General features: G+C 41.7%; 1 long non-coding RNA gene across 1 annotated transcript in view; it reads right to left on the bottom strand.

Moving 5' to 3' along the window:
- Positions 1-18,772: 18,772 nt before the first annotated feature.
- LOC140197248 (uncharacterized) overlaps positions 18,773-22,936 on the bottom strand; it is a 39,530-nt gene continuing 35,366 nt past the window's right edge. The window contains exon 3 of the long non-coding RNA XR_011885893.1: positions 18,773-20,506. This is a non-coding gene — a long non-coding RNA (uncharacterized lncRNA). The remainder of the gene's footprint in view (positions 20,507-22,936) is intronic.

The raw sequence follows: 22,936 nt of genomic DNA, 5'->3' as shown, positions 1-22,936 counted from the left end.
AAGAGCTGCCTAACTGCAAGATAATATCCCAATTCTTATCTATGCTCAACCTATGAAGGCAACCAACTAAATTGATTCTTTGCTGCCCTGTGTACATGTGTCACTATTTTAAAGGAGTTATGGATTTTCACTCTGAGGTCTCTCTGTACATCAATGCAAAGGTCTATGCCATTTACTTTATATGTTCAAGCAAAATTCGACCACCCAAGATGTATTATGTCACACTTATCTATAATAAATTCCATCTTCCACTGTTCTATCCAACTTTCCATCTGATCTATGTTCCACTGTATCCTCAAACAACCTTCTTTATCTATAACTCCACCAATTATTGTACTGTTGACAAACTAGGTCACCCCATGATGTTCTTATGTTATACCTATAATCAAAACAAGCATGTCTCCCTTATGGAGTGAAAGTGATATTTACGTTCAGTAACATTTTTTTGCCTCACAGTAGATGTTACATCAACGTTCTATAGGTAATGTGCGGGCATTTGTTATCTTGAAAAGCCTTTGTAAAAGACAAAGGGTCTGAAGAGATCACTTTTTTGCTGTGTGACAGTCCCGGTGACAATTCAAGGCTGTTTGATTAGATTTATTTCTTCTTTTAAGATTCAAGATTGTTTAATGTCTTTTCCAGTATGCAACTGTAAAGGGGGCAGAACATATACTACTCTGGATCCAATGCAGCATAAGAAAAAACACAATAAGACAAAGGACATAATAACTTAAAAAACACACAATAAGTATAAATACATATGATAGCTTATATACAGAGATTGATTGTATGTTCATAAAGTGATGCTAGGCACAGGAGTGGCTGTACATAAGGTGACTGACTGGAAATGATAAAGTAGTGGTGGTTGCTGGTGTGGAGAGTGGGTCAGTAGCTGTAGGTGTTGATTAGTCTTACTCCTTAGGAAAACTAACTGCTTTTGAAACTAGTAGTTCTGGCCTAGATGCTATGCAGTCTCTTGCCTGATGGGAGTGGGACACCAGTCCATCAATAGGGTGGATGGGATCCTTCGTGATGTTACTTGCCCCCTTTAGTTACCTTTCTGTATCTATGTCCTTGATGATGAGTAGGCCGGTGCCTACCCATTGTAGAGCCATCCAGTCCACCGCAGAGCAGTTTCCGTACCATGCAGTGAGGATGCTCTCTACTGCGTGTCTCTAGAATAATGTGAGTATAGATGTGCATAGTCCAGCTCTCTTCTGCCTCCTCATAAAGTAGAGGTGTTGGTGAGCTTTCCTGATTGTGTAGAATGTGTTCATGGACCATGACAATTGTGCATGATGTGCACTCCCAGGAGTTTGAAACAGCTTGCGGTTTCTACTGCTGTGCCGCTGACATAAAGAGGAGTGTGAGTGGTGCGGGATCTCCTGAAGTTGATAACCATTTCATTTGTCTTGTTGACATTGAGGAAGAGGTTACTTGCTTGGCACCAGGCCTTGAGCTCTTCTACCTCCTCTCTATAGGCCATCTCATCGTTGTTGACAAGCCCCACCACTGTCACGTCAGCAACGAACTTGACAATATTGTTACTCGGATGTTTGGTCATGAAATCATATGTGAGCACAGTGTACAGCAATGGTGCCAGCACACAGCCCTGGGGTCACCCATGTTGAGAATGATGGGAAGGGAGGATTGGTTGTGCATACTGACCATCCGAGGTCTGCTGATTTGGAAATGTCACACCCAGTTGCAGTGTGGTGTATTTAGGCCAAGGAGTTGGAGTTTGTTCACCAAGGTCTGAGGGACAATTATGTTGAATGCCAAACTGAAATCCAGAAACAGTATTCTGCCATAAGTGTTGTTTTCTAGATGTGTCAGGACCAGGTGCATGACAGATGTATGGCAGCTGTCGTAGAGTGATTCTGCTGGTACGCATATTGGTGAGTGTCCGGTGTGGCAGAAATAGAATTTTGGTATGTGCCATCACCAGCTATTTGAGAAACTCTCAGTGTAATTTGAACTGGAGACTTATTTTGCATTTCTCTATTATTAGGAATGCATCAGTTACTTGACAAACAACTTGTTAATTGAGTATAAGTGTACTCAGCCAATATTTTGATGATTCAATCATTTAATACCCTCCAGCTTTACAAATTAATTGCATTTGGTTTTCCTGCTAAGTTGCCATTAAGTTCATAGGCAACTGATGTCATTCTTTTCACAAAAGTTACTCAGAATCTCAAGAACTTACATTTCCTAGTTCCTGTAAATGTTTCCTGTGTATGGTAATGTTTTAAGTGAACTCCAGAGTTTTCTTCAGAACTAAGAGCAAAAGTAATCTCCCTTATAAACCTTGGGAAAGAATCATGGTCAAATTTGATCACATCTTCACTTGGTAACCACACTGCATTTTTTGCACAGAGGCAACAACATTCACTACTTAGTGCATGATCTGGATTGAAGTAGCTATAATTGAGCTTTGGATGAACCTGGAATCAGTCCTGGCCCTTAAGTAAATTTGCACTATTGAACCACATTTAAAAACAATGTCCAAGCTAAATACACACAGCTCCCAAGATTATTGTTTATCCAATTTAAGACTCCCAAAATAGAATGCTGCAGTTAACTATTCGTGTGCTGGCAGTTGGATAGATTTTAATATTGTTACTTTGCTACAAAGAATTATCCTACTCTATTTAGTGGAAGGATGTTAGTAGTGTTAGACAAAAAATGGGCTGAATGGCTGGAAAAGATCTCTGCTAGTACCTCAATGAAGTTACATCAGGTCAGGCAAAGGATCAATGGATCTCAGGAACCAATTGGGATTGGGTTATTATTGTCACATATACTGCAACACAATAGAAAAGCTTTAATCTTAGGGCAGCTGACTCCGAAGGGGTAAGCCAAAGGTTCAAGACAGGCTCTAACAAGTTATAGTAATTAGCTTGCTCTTGTCACTTGCACCAGGACATGATGAAAAGTATTATTTGCATGCATCCATACAGATCATTTCAAAACATAAGTACATCAAGTTAGTTCCAAGGAAATCAACAACCACAAGCAGAAAGTGTAACGTTACAGCAGCAGAGAAAGTGTAGTGCAGCCATATAGTAAGATGCAAGGCCATGATGCGGTAGATTGATAAATCAAGAGCTTGTCTTTACATTTGTATTTTGTTTTGAACAGCGAGGGCTTTGATTGCATCACGACCTCAAGAACCAGAGTGTGAATCACGACAAACTTTAGCAGCCTCATTGATGCATGTCTGTGGTTGGTACATGCAGGCACAAACTTCTGCCGGTGGCGACGACACTATTGTTGTAGGCTGAATCAAAGGTGGTGACAACTCAGCATATAGTAAGGAGACTGAAAATCTGGCTGAGTAGTGCCACAACAACTACCTCTTATTCAATGTTAGCAAGATCAAGGAGCTGATTATTGTCTTCAGGAGGAGGAAACCACAGGTCCATGCGTCAGTCCTCTTTGGGAGATCAGAGGTGGAGAGGGTCAGAAAATTTAAATTCCTTGGTGTTATAATTCTGTAGGTCCTGCCCTGGGCACAGCATGTAAGTACAATTATGAAAGAAAGCCCAACAGTGCCTCTATTTCTTTAGGAATGTGCGAAGATTCAGCATAATGTTGTAGAATGCTGCTACTATTGGGAAGAGCATCCTGACCCACACCACCAGGTTCAGTAACAGTTATTACCCCTCAACTATCATCCTCATGAACCAAAAGGGATAACCTCACTCAACGTCACTTACTGCAGCTTTGGTCTTTCATTGTTTCTATTATGGTTGTTATTCTATTAATGAATTTATTGAGTATACCAGAAAGAAAATGAATCCATGATGACATATATGTATTTTGATAATAGATTTACCTTGAACTTTGAACTTTTGATCTAGAGCAAGTATGTACACTTGCTGATTTATAGATCCATGTGTGTGTGAACTGTTCCAATGTGTGTATGAGCTGGTGTGCAAGCTCCTGGAGTACTCAGCGCGGGATGTTGTCTGACCCAGCTGCGTAACGAGGTTGACTCAGGTTGAGTCCTTCTCAGGTCTATTACAGTGGCTGCTCACCTGGGGAGGCGTTAGCTTTTATGGCCAGCATTGTGCTGAAGTTAATATATCGGAATATTTCCAGTAATATATTAAATTTAGCAGAAGTCTCATGTAAGAGCTGGAAATTGATTCCCACATTCCTAATGTTCAGTCAAACCTTACATCCAGACCATAGTACTTAGGCAGTCTTTCAAATCTCAGGTTTGATTGGACTGAGATTATTAACCATAGCTCAGTTTACAATCACTTTTCGTACAGTCTCACCTATTAAAGCAAGGAGAAACACCCAGTCCTTTTGCTTTCATTGAAAGGTCGTGTTTGCACTTTGCATTGTTCAGTAAAATCAGGGATATTTTGTTTTCTTTAATTAAATTCAGTAAAGAAATTCATTTGCTATCAATGCAAGGAACTGGTCTGAACTGCCATTGAGATTTTGCTGGTCTCCATCCATAGCATGAGCAAACAGAAATCATGAGGCCGTAAGTGTAATATTGAGCTCTGTACTTCAGTGCATGAGACAGTATTACACTGTTTCGTCACTACCTTCTAAAACCCTGGCAAGGTACTAATCTGTCAAAATGAAAAATTCTCATCAAGAATTGAATTATTGCAATCAGTTCCCAGGCATGCAACCACATATTGGAAAATTAACTGCAACTAATGTCAGTAGAAGACATGCCAACCTACCTCTTTCAAATCAGATAAAATTATTCTAGTAGTAGCAAAAAGTTTGGTAAGCTCAGAACAATGTAAATTTTACTGACTTTCCAATCATAATCTTTTCAGCACATCTATGAGGCAGTTAAGATTTTCTCATCAGACCAAAGTAATCTGCTCCTGGATTAGAGGAATGTCAAAGTCAAAATGCCCGATTGACATGATATCCAGTTGGTGTTGCAACTTTTTGATCAGTGCTGTGGACCCTCCCAGGTTCAGCATGCCCAGTATCCTGTAAACAGAGATTAGACTTCTTCAGTGAAGTCTTTACTCAAACAGAAATCACAATATGAAAACCATTGTGAAATGTACTGAAGACTGGCATGTTAAATCTACAAATTTGAGTTGAGTGATTTTGCTCCGTCCTGGAATGAGATGGAGGCAATTAAAAACCAACAAATTATCTTACTTTTGTTTTCATGTAATCTGTGAATGGACAAAATAATATTCACATTGAAGTTCAATCTCATCGACTTCATTGCACTGGAAAGGAGACACTTCACTCAGTGTCCTGGGGATCTGAAGAATCGGCACTTGTTCAGTTCAAGACCTTCTCAAATGTGATTGTAAACATTGTTAAGGGAAATGTCAGGGAAGTTTTTCAATAGAGAGTGGTGAGAGTACAGTAACAGGGATAATATGGTTGATCTGTGGCGATGAGAGGAGAATTCCATGTGTTTGATTGCGTTCCAGCTGTTATCTGTTCCGACTCAATATATGTCTACTTTGTTTTACTGGTGAAATGGTTGGAATGGATAAAAAATGGGTGCATAACTCAGAGGATGATGCTGTCAATTGGAGCCTGCATCAACGTCACGGCCAAGGTGTCCCAGAGTTTCTGCGCAGAACTATGTGTGTGCACGTGCTGGAAGTCATAAAATCATTCAGCTTGCAAACAGGCTCTTTGACCCAGGTAGTACATGCTAACCTGGATGCCCATCTAAGCTAGTCCATTTGCCCATGTTTGACGCATATCCCTCTAAACCTATCCTATTTATGTACTTTCCAATTGTATCTTAAGTGTTACTGTGTCTACCTCAGCCACTTCCTCTAGTAGCTCATTCCATATGTGTACCTCCCTCTGAATAAAGAAGTTGCCCCTTGGCTCCCTTGTTAAGTTTTTCCCCTCTCACTTTAAACCTATGTCCTCTAGTTTTTGAACCTCCTGTCCTGGAGAAGGAAAATGCTTTGTGGTCTTCCAATCCATTGCTTAAAGTAACGAGGCAAATCAAAGAAGTAAATAGTCCAATCACGTTTTCTTGAAATTATGCAAGTAGCTAAACATATACAATGTCCTTGTTTGTAGGGTAACTTCATTTTTAGCAGTGGTACATCTTTGGATAGAGTTAGGATTATTAGAAAGCTTAGAAGAGGATTCTCTGTCCCTGTCTGTCTTGTAGAAGTGTTTTTCTGTCATTGGTCTGTTAGTGACTGAGGGAGGGGTGAACTAACCTGCAAATCTGATTGCTCATTGGGGATTAGTTTGCTGAACTATAGTGCAATTCACAATCAAATTAATTCAGAATAAATTATTTTATTTTGTCTGCCTCCCGCTATTACCCATCTGCCTCTTTCACTTAACAGGCTCCATCTGCCCATTAACATTCACCCCTCCTTAGTCCCCCAATCACCTACTGGCCCCTACCTCCCACTTCTCCTTCTTTTCTCCTCTTTACATCTATCTTCCCTCCCCATACTCCCCAAACCTTGCTGCAGGTTTTCAACTCAAAATGTCAACAATCCCTCTTCTCCCCCCACCCCACTTCACAGATGCTATCTGACACAGTCCTCCAGCAAACTGTTCATTGCCACAGAGTCAAATATCTACCATCTCTTCCTTTACATCCATTACACAACTGCTGAATCAGCTAAGCAGATGCTTCAAGAATAAAAATGGTACACAGGGCATCAATCCAGCTGCAGAGTGCTTTATTTCTTAGTGAATTTGGAAGAGAGCCCAAAATAATACAAATCATGCTTTACAGACCCAACATCTGAAGATCGCAACAGATGGCATGAATACACTTCGAAGTATCTCCTTAGTAAAGAGCCAGCTTTGGTTGATGCTGACTATGCATGCAGGACAGAGAATAGATAAACAAAACAGTCTTAATAAGCTAAGACAAGCAAATTCTATAATGCCTCCAGAGAAAATAAGCTGAGCTGATGAAGTGGAAGAACAACTGAAATATATCAAAAGGAGATTGATAAAGCCACGGAGGAACTAGAACTCAGAAGGTAAGCCAAAATTAATACATTTTCTGCCACTGACCAGGGTCGAAGTGATTAACCTCCTGATGCATGGTAAGGCATACAAAGTGGGAATGAATGAATGACAGCTTCTGAAAACGCATGGGACTGATTTGCAGCAGTTTTTGGATTGCTCAGAAGGATGATTGACCAGAATGAAACATGTGGTATGTTAATATATTGTTTTAATTTAAATTAACAATACTAGAGAAGTTAGAAGAAGAAATTCAGGAATATTGTGTGTGCAGTAACAGTTATGTTAGTGGTCTCAAGTTAATCACTGCCTTAGGTCTGTCAATAAACTATGCAGAACTTTCACCAAATTTGCAACCTATAGTACGTCATTCAAATCACAACTCCCAATCATGGGATTCATTCAATAAGTAATGGCAAAAATGCTAGGACAAGGCAAGCTTGTTTCTATTTACAGCCATGGATTCTGATTGCAGACTCACTCTCAAACTTGCCACTACAACTGAGGACACACCTGGAAGAAAGAGTTCCCTTGGTATCACTAGTCTAGGTAATTTGAGTTTCTTTGCCACTCAGTTGTTTCTGGGTCCTTCTATTGCACCTGCAGCAGCCTTATATTCATGCTGTGTGCTTGACCAAGGCCAGTACTTCAGTTCAACCCAGACCCATGAAGGGTTTTGAAGTTGAAAAATAATTCTTGTTTCTCTTTCCACAGACGTTTTCAGTGTCTGAACTACTGAGGTATTTCTAGCATTTTATGTTTATAATTCTAATTTATTGTCTTGGTTTAGCCACATTCCCCAACGGTGTTGCCAAGGGACCAAGGAACAAGTCTTTACAAATTGCTGCAGCCGATGTTTTGCTTCCCGTTCTCCCATTACATCAGGCACTGGGGACAAAGTGCTGGAACCATTTAAGATTTAAGGAGTCATTGACCTAAAACATGAACTCAACTTCACTCTCCACAGAAACTGTTTGATATACTAAATGCTTCCAGCATTTTCTACTCTTTTCAATAAACAATCTGAACGAAAAATTCCTTCATCCCCACAGATGCTGTTCTCTACCCTCTGAGGTTTGTTTATAAACTTCAGTTCATACTGAAAATAATGCAATGCTCTGAGGAGGGGAGAAAAAAGACTTGTGCTGAAGTCATCTGTGTAATTGCTTGGAACAGAGTCTGCCCACCAATTTCCCTCACCCCTGGCCCGTTCATTGCAATTTACCAAAGAGTTTGCATTTATATTAAAAAGGTTTGATTTCATATTTTGAATTCAAAAATTGGATGCTTTCTATGATGTATAGATAAAAATTGGTGAGGGCCAAATTTCTTTAGCTTTCTGAGGAGTAGAAGCATCGATGAGCCTTCGTTTCTGTGCGGTCTAAGAGGTCGGACCAGGACAGGCTTCTGGTGATGTGCTCTCCTAGGAACTTGAAGCTCTCAACTTCAGCACTATTGATATAGACAGGGACATGTGCAGAATCCTCTTCCTGAAGGCAATGAAGGCTTTATTGTATTGTTGACATTGAAGGAAAAATTGTTGTCATGACACCATGTCATTAGGATCTCTTTCTCTTTCCTCTAGTCCAACTCATTGTTGTTGGAGATATGACCCATTACAGAGGGGTCATCTACAAATTTGTAGATGGAGTTGGAGCAGATTCTGGTCATGCAGTCAGGAGTGTACAGGCAATAGGGCAGGGACTGAGGACCTAACTTTGTGCAGCATCAGTGTTCAGAGTATTTGTGGTATCAGTGTTGCAGCATAGTCTTACTGATTGTGATCCGTTAGCCAGGAAGTCGAGGATCCCTCTGCAGAAGGAGATGTTGACTCCTAGATCTTGGAATTTGGTGATGTGTTTGGTTGGAATTGTAGTATTGAAGGTGGAGCTGTAGTCAATAAACGATAATCTAATGTCTTTCCTGTCCAGGTGCTCCAGACATGAGTGTAGGTCCAGGGAGATGGCATCTGCCATAGACCAGTTGTAGTAGGATGGGGTTGCCGGGGATGCTGGAGTTAATGTCTGCCATGCCATGACCAGCCTTTCAAAATAGTTCATGATGGTGACTGTCAGAGCCACTAGGTGGCAGTCATTAAGGCACTTTACCTTGTTTTTCTGAGGTACTGGGGTGACAGTGCTCTTAAAGCAGGTGAGAAACTAAACTGAAGCAGGAAGAGGTTAAAAATGTGTGCAAATATCCCAGCCCACCAATCGGCACAATATCTAAGGACACAGCTAGAGACAGTATCCTGTCCAGTTGCTTTCCATGTGTTCGCTCTCCAGAAGAGTGATCTTATGTCTGCAGTGGTGACTGTGTGTTCAGATGTATTAGATACTTACAGGATGCGTGGTGACATGCCAATCTTCTGTTCAAAATGTGCTGAGATTGTGTTAAGCTCATTGGGGAAGGGATATGCTGTTGTCAGTGATGTTGCTTGACTTTACTTGATAGCCCTTTATAGCATGTAAACCCTGCCACAACTGACAGCCAGTGTGGGACTGTTTTTAAGACTGGTATCGTCTATTGGCATCTCTGATAACTTTACAGAGGATGTACTGTATCTCAATTTCTAGCAATATAGTGGAGTAGTCAACAGGTCAGACAATTCCTGTGGAGAGAAAAACAGAATTAATTTTCTACATCAATGACCAGAACATTTCTTCAGTCATTTATACGAACATGCAATTATTTTTTTTTCCGGTGTTATCAAACTGAGCCTGCACACCTTGTGACATTACTGCACACTGCCATTCTCATTGATACTCCACATTTAATGTCCTACAGTGCATTAGTTCAAGTTTCATTATCATTCAACCATACATGAATACAGCCAAACGAAACAGTGATCCTCCAGGGCCAAAGTACAAAACATAGTACCAATAGTCACACACAGCACAAGGCACATATAGGACAAATAGGATAGCAGTAAACATACAGTCACACAAATATTTACATATCCCAAATTCCTGAGTGACATGTCCTGTAAATTACACACACACACACACACACACACACCAATCCAGCTTGTCTTCTACCAAGTGAACACTAGAGGGCAGCACCAATGGGAGGAGCAAGCCCCCAATTCAACATGGACACTGAGCCACACTGCCTCTGGTGCCTCCCCTCCAGGACTACTGCAACAGGCAAGACCACAGCATGAGGCTTCCTCCTTGCTACAACCGAGGCCAGGCAGCTTCCCTACTGTTGGTTTCGCCAATGTCCAACAGGGTGTTGTGATTGCAAGGAAAACGTCCCAGACAATCACTCGCTGTTAGCCTGCACACCAACTGTGTGCACCAACTTTGATGCTCTTCTGTAGCAGGCAGTAACGTGTTCCACACCAAATCCAGCTCCCCCAGCTCTTCCACCAAAGAAAAACTCATTGATAGAGTAGAGCTGCAATACCTGAAGTTCTTAATATCCAGCATTATCTTGCAATTGTAAAAAAAGACATTTATAAAGGATTACTGAGCCCTTGTATCCAACCATATTTTGTCATTCTTTAATAATTAAAAAAAAGTCAGCATAGCATACCGAAGTAATGCACTGCAGAATTTCTAGGTTACTTACATTGTATTGTGGCGGCTTGCGCATATGGGACTCGAACCGCTATTGGGAGCCACGGGCAGATACGTGGTAGTGCATTTGGAACTACCCGCTGGGGGCAGACCTTCCGGGGACAGTCTGACGTCACGTCCACCCCACGGGTCGCAGGGGCCCATGGGAGGGGAGATTTAAGCGCGCGATTTTGAATCAGTAAAGGCATTCTGAGTTCAGCTCTCTCCGCCTCCGTATGTTTCTTTAGTAGCACATTTGTGCGCAACTACAGTATAACATTATCTTAATTCTGCTAAACAGTAATTTTTAGTAAGCATGGAAATGATACTGACTCCTTACCCACTGCAGATACCATGAAAATACATCTAATAAATGGTCAGTTAATGTAATTGGCGCTGGTTCAGAGGGGACCATTCTCTTCTTGGAGGTATCACTGGTTGAGCCGCAGGTGAAATACATATTGAGTCCTCACTTTAGAACCGGTGTGTGTGTGTGTGTGTGTGTGTGTGTATGTGTGTGTGTGTGTGTGTGTGTGTGTGTATGTGTGTGTGTGTGTGTGTGTGTGTGTGTGTGTGTGTGTGTGTGTGTATGTGTGTGTGTGTGTGTGTGTGTGTGTGTGTGTGTGTGTGTGTGTAAAACAAGCTTCTAGAATTATGTCAGAGATAAAGGGATAGAAATTGAATAGTGAGCTGGAAGGTACAGTCTAGATGTACACAGAGATTAATATACCAGGAAATTGGAATCAGCAGAAGAACATCTAATAAGTTAGGGATGTTTACAGTGGAGATGCTGGCAGTGCTGGTTGTGTTGCAAAGGGTGCAGAAAGCCAGACAAGCCAAAGCATTGATATGTTCAGATTCATCCTCAGTTCTAGCAAGTTTAAGGTCTTTTCACACAAACAGTCGGCAAGATGTACTTTATGAAGTCCTTCAGTTAGTTACAAGAATTGCAAATCAGGGAGGTCAGGTAAAATTTCTATGGGTTCCAGCACATGTAGGGGTGAAGGGGAATGAGAGGGTGGATGAGTTGGCAAAGAGGGTGTTAAAGAAAGAAAATGTGGAAATGCACATTAGTATCAGTAAAGCAGAGGTTAAGTGTGTAATCTGGGAAAAAGTCAACCGAATGTGGCAAGAAAGATGGGACAGGGAGGGGAAAGGGAGGCATTTATATCAAATACAAAAGAGTGTTGCAGTTACTAGGGTAGGTAATGGAAACAGAAGAGAGGAAATTGTGTGGACTAGGTTAAGGCTGGGGCATTGTGCATTAAACAAAACATTGAAAATGATAGGGAAACATCAGACAGGATTGTGTGAGGAATGTCAGGAAGAGGAGTCAGTAGAACATGTAGTTTTGTGTTGCAGGAAGTATGGGATACAGAGAGAGATGATGAGAAATAAATTAAGGGAGTTGGGGATGCAGGAATTCACATTAAAAGGGTTGCTGGGCATGGGTGAGAGAGCACAAGTCCGGGTATTTTTAGCGTCCTTAAGGGGTACAGGGGTTTTTTATAGAATATGACGAATAAACAGGAATAGGATACTAGGATGGTCAAAGATGGGAGGGTGAAGTGTAGGTTTGTGCGTGTGTGTGTGTGTGTGTGTGTGTGTGTGTGTGTGCACGCGCGCGATTGGGTGAAGGGATTTAGAATGTATGTCTAGTGCACATTCCGGAGCAGAGGGTGGTGGTAATGCACCATTAAGCTGGATGCCAACCACCGTAAAACAAGATACAGACAGACAGATAGAATTCCCTGCTGGACTGTTCCCTTCCCCTTCCTTCTGAAGTCTTGCCTGCATCCCTGTTAAGTTCATCTGCTGGAGTGAGACTGAAGCCTTGCCATGCCAAGATAAGGAACTATCTATTGTAGAGTTTGGAACTATCTCTTTATGTCCCTGTGTTTAGTGTCTGTGTCAAAGAAGAGTCCCAGCCCTAGGTCCTATTCCCAAGGAGGGGTCCCAGCTCTGTGTTCTGTGTTCCTGTGTTCCAAGTTCCAGGCGCTGTGTTCCAGTCCTGTCCAAGTCTGATCTTCGTGTTTTCCAGTCCATGTGCCTCGCCCAGCACAGGAGTTCCTCACCCAGCCCAGTGCTGGAGATTCCTCGTCCTGCGCTGGATCGTCCCCATCTGCATTCTCGGCAGTTTACCTTGGCAGTCATCCCGGCCCTGCATCCCAGAGAGGGTCCTGGCCCTGCACTCCAAGGAAGAGTCCTGGCTCCGTACCCAAGAGCCTAACCAAGCTGAGTCCAAGAGCCGAGCCAAACCTAGTCCAAGAGCCACGTCCTGCCCTGGAGTACCTCGCCCAGCTCAAGTCCAAGGCTCTGAGCGTCCAGCTCAAGACAAGGCTCTGTGTTCCAGGACCAAGTCTAGGTGCTGTGTTCCAGCCCTGTCCAAATCTGAGCTTCATGTCCTCATCTAGTTCTGGTGCCTCGCCCAGCCCAGTGCTGGAGATTCCTCGTCCTGTGCTGGAGTACCTCATCCTGTCTTTGCCAAGATCCTAGTCCCGAGTCCTAGCCTAGACCCGGGTTCTGAGTCAAGACCCAGGTTCCGATCCTTGCCCAGACTCTGGTTCCGGAGTTCCAAGTTTCTAGTCCAGGCTCCTTGTTCTTAGTTCCACGTCTGGGTCCCATGTTTCTAGCCCAAGTCCTAGCCCAGGCCCTGAATCCTAGTCTCGTCCAGGGCCTGTGTCCATGTCCAGCATCGTCTCTTCCTGATTCCCCGTGCTTCCTTGATAACCTTGTCCTGTTCCTAGTACTTCAGTGCCTGTGTCTTGCATTTGGGGCCGCTACCAGTGCCCCTGTATAACAACTTTTGTCTAAATCTGGTCTTCATAAGGCTTTTCCAAATACCACTTCTCAAATGATATGCCCAAATTCTTCGCCTGCATCCGGGTTGGTGCTAAGCTTATGTTATCCCACGTTGGTTTTTCTCTGAGGACTCAGGCCCACAAATCAAAAACACCCCACAGACAGACTTGATAGACTGTACAGTCTTTCCACTGCTTGCAGATGTAGGATAAACTGGTGGAAATTGGACTGCTGTTATGGGAGGTGTGCACTGAAGGAGCGTTAAATTGAAAGAAAATAGCAGCAAGCAACAGGCAATAAAAAATGATATTCGAGCAGGCTATTTTCAGTTTTTCAAACCAGAACCAGCAAGTGTTGCAAACACAGCAACCTAGATTTAAGTGGTCAAGCTCTTAGTAAAATAGTACATTTTGTACCATATATGTAAAACAAGTTACAAATTCAGTCACTTTTCCAGATCTGTGTACTGATAGACTAAGAATTTGTAATTTAATGAGGGCAATTATGGTAGCAACTAATGTGCTACCCCAGGCAACACTAATTTCTGCAGAAATTTAAAGGGGAAAAAAATATGGCTTTTCAAGAGGAGAGAGGTGGGGAGAAGAAACAAAAAGATGAGGATTTTCTTAGAACTGCTGATACTCCACTGTCATAACCTTACCAGAGCATTGAAGGATAATTGGATTCCAGTCAGGTTACAGTGATGGACAGCAAGCAGTTCCAAGGAAACAAGAGTTTAGATTATTCTAATAGATTATATCCAGTGTGATAATCTACAAGCTAACATTAATAAAAGAAACCCTTAGGTTATAACATGATCAACAAAATAAATACAGTAAACACATTTAAATCAATTGGTAGGTTTTGCATGGCTACAGTTAGACTTCATTGGAAAGATGCAAAGCTTAAATCAATACCAGATGTTGTTTGCGAGGCTCGGCAAGATCATTTTGCATTTTTTCATAAATTGCATAAATGAATAACTGACAGAACATTTGGAAATGTTAAGAACTTAAACTTCTCTAAACTCAATTTGGGTGTTCAAATAGTATTTGGAGGGCCAGTGTTAAAGCTTTGAAAAAATATAATTATTTCACCACAGACTTTTAATTACAATTAAGAAATTACACATACAATAAGTTGAACTTTGCCAATGTTTGCATACGCATAGACATTCATCCTGTTTGTGTGTGTGTCTTTGTGACAAATTATGCTGGTCTGTTCTTGAAAGCTTAACGATGGTGGAGGAGAAAGAAATCAGTTTGCAATCAAAAGTATGGCATATCACAGTCAATAACAAACCTTGTTGCAACAGGAATATCTTGTCTTACTAAACTGTAGCTCAGAATCTCACTTTCGGCATTACCTTATGCATTATTTCAGTTGCCATTCATGTACAATGTTACAGTGCACAGCCACAAAGTTGATTCCATGTAGTGAATGACTCAACTATAGTTAATTTAGTTCTCTTCTTTGTGTAATAGGATTGGTGAGTGTTTTATCTCAGTTTTTGTGGATTATGTAAACCCATTAACTTTCATCCAAAGGCTACCTGTTGACAATGCAAGTTTAGAAATTAGCTTCACTATCTTGTTCTTGTTCTTAATGCAACAGGGCCAAGTTTACCACCTTGGGTTTATTCCTGGAAATATTTAATGATATTCTGTCTTAACCTCACACATGTGCATCTGGCTACCAAATTGTTCATTCTGCAGCAACTGAAAGACAAATAGCGTCTTGTACTCAATTGTATTATTCTTAGCTATCAGTCAACTGTCAGATGTTTGCCATGCCTAGTATGTTTATTCTTATCAAATGGAAATGCAAAGCAAATTGAAACAAAACAGATGTTTTAAAAAATGATACCACTAAAGTATTACTCCAGAACAATTTGCACCAGAGCAATAGAGATTAGCTTTTAATTCCTTAAGACTCTGACCCAATTCTGGAAGACTGGCAATGTTGGACTCCATGCAGTATTTTTTTTTCCATTTGCTCCAGTGGACCCAGTCAACTTCATCACCCCCCTTGCTTATCAAAGCCTGCAGTGGAGGAAAATTCAATAGCTGGAAAATTGCTGGAGAATGTAGTGATAAAGTGGTTGTCTGTCAGGATATGTTTGAAGAATCCAACAATTTCCCACTGCAATCTATCCAAAAAATTGAGCTAGATTTTACAAGCGAAACAGTGGTGAGTTTAGTGAGATCTGCAGCTTGTAAACTATGAGTTACTCATTAATCTAGAGAAAGGAAGAGATCCACATTTAGTGAAGCAATAGATATTGTGTAAATTGCCAGACATTGCAAACTGTTGAAAAATGTGCACTGTTCTGCCATTAACTTCCTCAAAATATTTAAAAAGGATGGATGCATTGGCAGATTAACTATCCAGTAAACTCACTGCAAAACATAATGACTGATTTTTGATAGCAAAAGGACCTCTTTCAGAGATGAAACTGAAGTCCCTAAGATGGCACTTCGCTTTTCTGTCTTAGATTGGGAACAATTGAAATTTGATAACTCAGCCAGTTAATTGAAATTTGGATTACTTGGCCAGCCAACAAACCAGTCAATCAGTAAAAATATCAAGTTCCATTGAGTTGGCTTTGACTCCTCATAACACAATTCATCCAAGCCCTTGCCACATTGAGCATCCAAATCCTGTAACTGCTTACACTAAATTTGTTGATACCATTGCTAAATCTTGGTGATTTTTATTTCCATCCTTATCATCAAGTTTGATCAGATTTTCCATTCTGTTATCTGCATCTCACACCCTAAATATGCTTCTTTAATCTTCCAAATGTTGTAAGGACCAAATGTTGTAAGGAGATGATGTTTCTTCTGGTTGAGTTATCCAGAACTAGATGGCACAGGCTTAAAATTTAGGGGTAACCTTTTAGAACAGCGGTAAGGAGGAATTTTTTTAGCCAGGAAGTAGTGAATCTGTGGAATACTCTGCTATAGACTGTATCGGAGGTCAAATGTGTGGGTATATTTAAGGCCGAAGTTGATCGGTCACTGCATTAAAGGATATGGCGAGACGGCAGGTGTATGGTGTTGAGCGGGATCCAGGATCAGCCATTATGGAATGGTGGAGCAGGCTTGATGAGCTGACTGGCTTAATTCTGCTCCTATGTCTTATGGTCTTATGGCTTTTCTCGTTGAGCATCGTGATCTTAGGAAACAGGAATTATCAGTAGTTTGTTCCTATTATTGATAATGGGGATTTTAAGCACTTATCCCAATTACCAATATTAGGTGGGTTAATCCACTTGATTTTGACTTTAGTTCAGGAAAATTCCTGTTATTACAATGTCAGGATAGCAAGCATATCATTACTCTCACTATTCCAGGTATTAAACCGCTTTTCGAGATGTAATCATTTTTCTTTCTGCCTACACTTTTTGTTCCACTAGTAAAGCAGCCAACGAAATGACTCCACCACCCCAGATGTTCTCTCTTCCTCCCCCACTGTAAATAACAGCCTGTAAGTACATACCACCAACCTTAAAGGGCAACTTCTATCCTGTTGTAATAAGACTATTAAATGGACCTCCAGTATGATAAGATGGTCTCTTACTCATTGGTTGTTTGTCTGTCTTTGTGTGCAATTTTTCATTAATTCTTTTGTGTTTCTTCGTATCTACTGGAATCTCTGTGATATAATGAATTTCAGGGTAGGATATGGTGACGTGTATGTACTTTGATAATAAATTTACTCTGAACTTTGAGCTTTGAACCTAATTACATGACATGAAATCGTGCTGCGTTTGAGCACATACTTATGTAGCATTGGCTGAATAAAGAAGACACATTGTACGGTGCTGTTCCAAACCACTTAAGGAAGTTTTTGTTCTTTAAATGTAGTTTAAAATCGAGAACTGGACACTGGTACTATCATGAGAAAATCTGCAGATACTGGAAATTCAAGCAACACACACAAAATGCTGGTGGACTGCAGCAGGCCAGGCAGCATCTATAGGAAGAAGTACAGTCGACGTTTCGAGTCGAGACCCTGTGTCAGGACTAATGGAAAAAAGAGATAGTAAGAGATTTGAAAGTGGGAGGGGGAAGGGGAGACCCGAAATGATAGGAGGAGACAGGAGGGGGTAGCCTCCAACCTGATGGCATGAACATTGATTTCTCTAACTTCTGTTAATACCACTGCTCCCCTTCTTACTCCATCCCTGATTTATTTATTTATTTATTTATTCATTCATTCTCTCTCTCCCCCCCTCTCACAATAACCCCTTGCCTGTTCTCCATCTTCTTCTGGTGCTCCCCTCCCCCTTTCTTTCTTCCAAGGCCTTCTGTCCCATGATACTCCCCCTTCTCCAGCCTTGTATCCCTTTTGCCAATCAACTTCCCAGCTCTTGGCTTCATCCCTCCCCCTCCTGTTGTCTCCTATCATTTCGAGTCTCCCCCTCCCCCTCCCACTTTCAAATCTCTTACTAGCTCTTCCTTCAGTTAGTCCTGACGAAGGGTCTCAGCCTGAAATGTCGACTGTACTTCTTCCTATAGATGCTGCCTGGCCTGCTGCGTTCCACCAGCATTTTGTGTGTGTTACTGGTACTAACATGAAATGATATGACAAATTGAACATTGAAACAAACTGCAGAACTAACAGTGGTACAGACTGCAGTTGGACGATTAGTAGGAAGCATGCACACTAGTCACTGAGTCGATGACCCATCATTCTGCACTTCCCTGGGTTATGCAGTACTGTCACTTTTGATTCCTTTTGATGCTTTGGGAGAGTGTTACTCGTGAGTGACCAATAATCGTTTAGTCCCTTGAAACAAGCTCGTTTCTGCTCAATGGTTGAACTCTGACTTCAACAAAAGGAGCAGCTATTACACTCTCCTAAATTATTCTTGCTGTTCTTTATCTCAGATTCTCAGGAATATTATTCAAAGTGTATACACGTGTAATGAAATGCATAGGAACACAGATGCATCATAGTGAAATCAATAAAATAACAAAACCATCAAATCTCAAGCATACATTTATTATCTAGTCTGTACTAGGGGAAAATGTATTGCTGTTATTTGTATTACTCAATTAGTGACTATATGGCCATAGATTATAAATAGATTCATAAATGGACAATTGTGATGTGAATCAATGTAATATTTTATTTTCATTTATTCATCATTGATGAAGTCAGTGCAGATATACTGTCACCAAAACTCAACATCCATCATTAATATAGAAAACTCACAAAACGTCATTAACACATGGAACTGAGTTGAATTGACTTTATTTCTTACATCCTTCACATACATGAGGAGTAAAAAGCTCTGCATTACATCTCTATCTGAGTGGACAATGTGCGAATTATAGTAACTTGAAATAAATAGTATGTGCAATAAGATATACAACAAAACAGTCAGAACACCTCTATGGTTTTAAAGAATAAAGTTTTATTTCATGTTATAGCTTTGTTATATCTCATTTCAGATCTCATCCATATTTATAGATGAGCAAACTAAACAGCAACATCCACAACTCCACCTTGATTGATCACTCTCATCTCCTCATCAAAAAATTAAATTGAATTGACTTTATTACTTACATTTTTCATATACATTAGGAGTAAAAATCTTTACGTTACCTCTCCGTCTAAATGTGCAATGTGCAATTTATAGTAATTTATAATAAATATTATGTACAACAGGACAGTCAATATAACATAGAAATACAATTGTATCCGCATGAATTAATCAGTCTGATGGCCTGGTGGAAGAAGTTGTCCCGGAGCCTGTTGGTCCTGGCTTTTATGTTGCAGTACTGTTTCCCGGATGGTAGCAGCTGGAATAGTTGTGGTTGGGGTGATGCAGGTCCCCAATGATCCTTCGGGCCCTTTTTACACACCTGTCACTGTAAATGTCCTGAATAGTGGGAAGTTCACATCTACAGATGTACTGGGCTGCCACACCACTCCCTGCAGAGTCTGCTACTGAGGAAAGTACAGTTTCCATAGCAGGACATGAATCAGCCAGTCAAGATGCTCTCATTTGTGCCCCTGTACAAAGTCCTTAGGATCTGGGGGCTCGTGCTTTTTTCACCACACAGCCGGTATGTACAGACCAAGTGAGGTCCACAATGATGTGTATACCGAGGAACGTAAAGCTGTTCACCCTCTCAACTCCAGATCCATTGATGCCTGTCTCCATTCCTCCTGTAGTTCACAACCAGCTCCTTTGTTTTTGCGACATTGAGGGAGAGGTTGTTTTCTTGACATCACTGTGTTAGGGTGAAGACTTCTTCTCTGTTGGCTGCCTTGTTATTATTTGAGATTACGCCAATCAATGTAGTATCATCTGCAAATTGAATTAACGGATTGGAGCTGTGGGTGGCGACACAGTCACAGGTGCACAGAGAGTAAAGGAGGGGCTTAGGACACAGCCCTGGGGGGCTGCTGTGTTGAGGGTCAGAGGGGCAAAGGTGAAGAAGTCCACTCTTACCACCTGTCGGCGATCTGACAGGAAGTCCAGGATCCAACTGCACAAGGCAGGGTGAAGGCTGAGGTCCCTGAGCTTCTTGTCAAGCCTGGAGGGAATTATGGTGTTGAATACTGAACTTTAGTACAAGAACAGCATTCCTCTTCTCCAGGTGTGCAAGGACTGTGTGTAGAGCTGTGGCTATTGCGTTGTCTGTTGATTAGTTGTGTCGGTAGGTGAAATGTAGGGGGTCCAGTTTGGGTGGTAGCATGTTGCAGGTGTAGTCTTTGAACAGCCTCTCAAAGCATTTGCTTATTATTGAGGTGAGTGTGACAGGATGCCAGGTATTCAGACGTGTTGCCTTGGTCTTTTTAGGTACAGAGACAATGGTGGATGTTTTAAAACCTTGCCATAAGCTGCATGTGTTGTTGGTGGAGAGTTGTGTCTGGATCTTGTCCCTGTATTGTTGTTTCGCTGCCTTGATGACCTTGTGTAGATTGTAGCTGCATTTATTGAGTTCCTGGTGGTTAGCGGCAGTGAAAGCTCTGTCTCGTGCGGTGAGCACAGCACACACACAACTGTTGATCCAGGGCTTCTGGTTTGGATGGACCCAGATCGATTTTTGGGGGACAACATCTTCGATGCACTTCCGGATGAAGCTCGTGACCCCTTCTGTCAACTCGGAGACATCCTCATCACAAAAGACATTCCAGCTGATGTCATCAAAGCAGTCCTGCAATATGGAGACAATCCAGTTATAAAGTGCCACGCAGCTGGGACACCATCCTCCCGGCCCACTCCTCATAATCACTGCCCATGTGACTACGTCAGTTCAAATAACATTTTGTGGCAGTGCACATCACATCCCAAAGGTCCCAAGAGACCAGTTTTGTCTGCAGTTTCGGTCACCTACCTACAGGAAAGATGTAAATAAGGTTGAAAGAGTACAGAGGAAATTTACAAGGATCTTGCCGAATCTGGAGGACCTGAGTTATAAGGAAAGATTGAATAGGTTAGGGCTTTATTCCATAGAACATAGAAGATTGAGATGAGATTTCATAAATGTATACAAAATCACGAGGAGTATAGATAAGGTAAATGCAAGCAGCCTTTTTCCACTGAGGTTGGGTGGGACTACAACCAGAGGTCATGGGTTAAAGGTGAAAGGTGAAATGTTTAATGGGAACATGAGGGGAAACCTCTTCACTCAGAGGGTCGTGAGTGCATTGAATGAGCTGCCAGCACAGGTGGTGTATCCAAGCTCGATTTCAATGCTTAAGGGAAGTTTGGATAGGTAGGTGGATGGTAGGGGTATGGAAGTCTATGGTCCCGGTGCCTGTCAATAGCAGTAGGCAGTTTAAATGGTTTCAGCATGGACTAGATGGGCCAAAGAGCCTATTCCTGTGCTGTACTTTTTCATGACTCGATGACACTTGGATGGGAAAATTAGTTGGCATGGATCAGTTCAGCTTCCATCGAGGAAGTGGTACAGCAGTTTTAGATCCCACACGACCAGGTTTGGGAGCAGTTATTACACTATTCATCAGGATCCTGAACCAGTGTGGATAACTAACTCACCTCAACTCTGAACTGATTCCACAACCTATGGCTCTGAACTGATGGCACTGGCTAGGGCCCCTTTCTGTCCTGTATGGCTCCATGACTGACTATAGAGTGCAGACCTTCAGTCCTTCTGCTGGAATGTCATTTGAGCACTCTGCATTTGACGCCTCCAGTGCTCTTGGGTATTTCTTTGATTCCATGTACAGTGAGTTGAATTGGCCAAAGGTTGGCCTCTTTGATAATGAAGATCTCAGGCAAACTGAGATGAGTCATCCACTCGACACTTGTGGCTGAATGTGCTTGCAGCTGTTTTAGATACACCTGTTGGGCTCTGTCATCATTGAACATGAGGAATTTCTTGCCACCTACCCTTCCCATTAACTGGTTGATTGTCAACTAGTATTCATACCCAGCAGCAGCAGCATGCAAGACTTTGTTCTGATCCATTGTTTTTGACATTGTCTATTACAAGTGTATCTTCATCAGGTGTGTTCTCATTCTCAGGTGTGTTTGGTGTTGCTCTAGCATGCACCTTTTGCACCCGTTACTGGTTTGTTGATGATAGTGAAGTGAGGGCAAAACCAGGTCACAAACTTACAGATGGTGGTGATGAAAGTTTCCACTACTAATGATCCACATATCCAGTTTCGAGCTCTTGGAAGATATACATATTGCAACACTGTCTCCGTGAGGAACCCATGCTGCTCATTTTTACAATGTTGGCACCAACGGGTGAAACTTCTTAAGTAGAATGTTGAGGACCGGCTCATCCTTCACTGAGTGCCTACCTAAGACTCTGTCCAGTACTTCCATCCTTCAGGGCCCACTCAACTCAGTCAGTGATGGTAGTGCCAAATGATCGATTTTGAAGACATAAGGATGTCCTCAGAGTGGTTTACAAAATTATGAGGAGTACGGACAGGAGAGAGAGTCAAAATCACTCTCACAAGGCAGGAGATTGTAAAGCTAAAGGGCATAAGCTTAAGGTTATAGTAGTGAATGACAGAGAAGTTTCAAGGAGATCTGAGGGTATGATCTTCACATAATGATGTGGGGAGTCAGGGAAGTGGCTGAAGAGCAGAACCTCCAAGGCAATAATCTTTGGATTAATCCCAGTACCATATGCTACTCAGAGCAGAAATAGGATGACTTGGTACATGAATGAGTGGCTCAAGGAGTGGTGCTAGGGAAGGGCTTCAGATTTGTGGATCATTGGGTTCTGTACTGGGGAGGGTATGACCTGTACAGAAAGTGTGGGTTACATCAGAAGGTGAGGGGAGCCAATATCCTTGCTGGCAGGTTTTCTGGAGTTGTTAGGGATGGTAAAAACTAATTTTGGCAGAGGGAGTGGGAACTGGAGTGACAAAGCTAAGGATGAGGCAGTTGGTTTGCATGTCAATACAGTGAGTAGTAAGACAGTGAGGAAGAACAAGCAGACGATAGGGCAAACTTACAGTCAGTGGGATGGAATGAAGTGTAACATCAGAGCAAAATCGAAGAATGTGATGAGAACAGGACTGAAGGTTTTATACTTAAATTCATGCAGTATATGAAGTAAGGTAGATAATCTTATAGCACAGTTAGAGATTGCAGGTATGAT

Source organism: Mobula birostris, chromosome 5 (assembly GCF_030028105.1).
Source record: "Mobula birostris isolate sMobBir1 chromosome 5, sMobBir1.hap1, whole genome shotgun sequence".
NCBI lineage: Eukaryota > Metazoa > Chordata > Chondrichthyes > Myliobatiformes > Myliobatidae > Mobula > Mobula birostris.
This window is presented reverse-complemented; position numbering and strand designations above follow the sequence as displayed.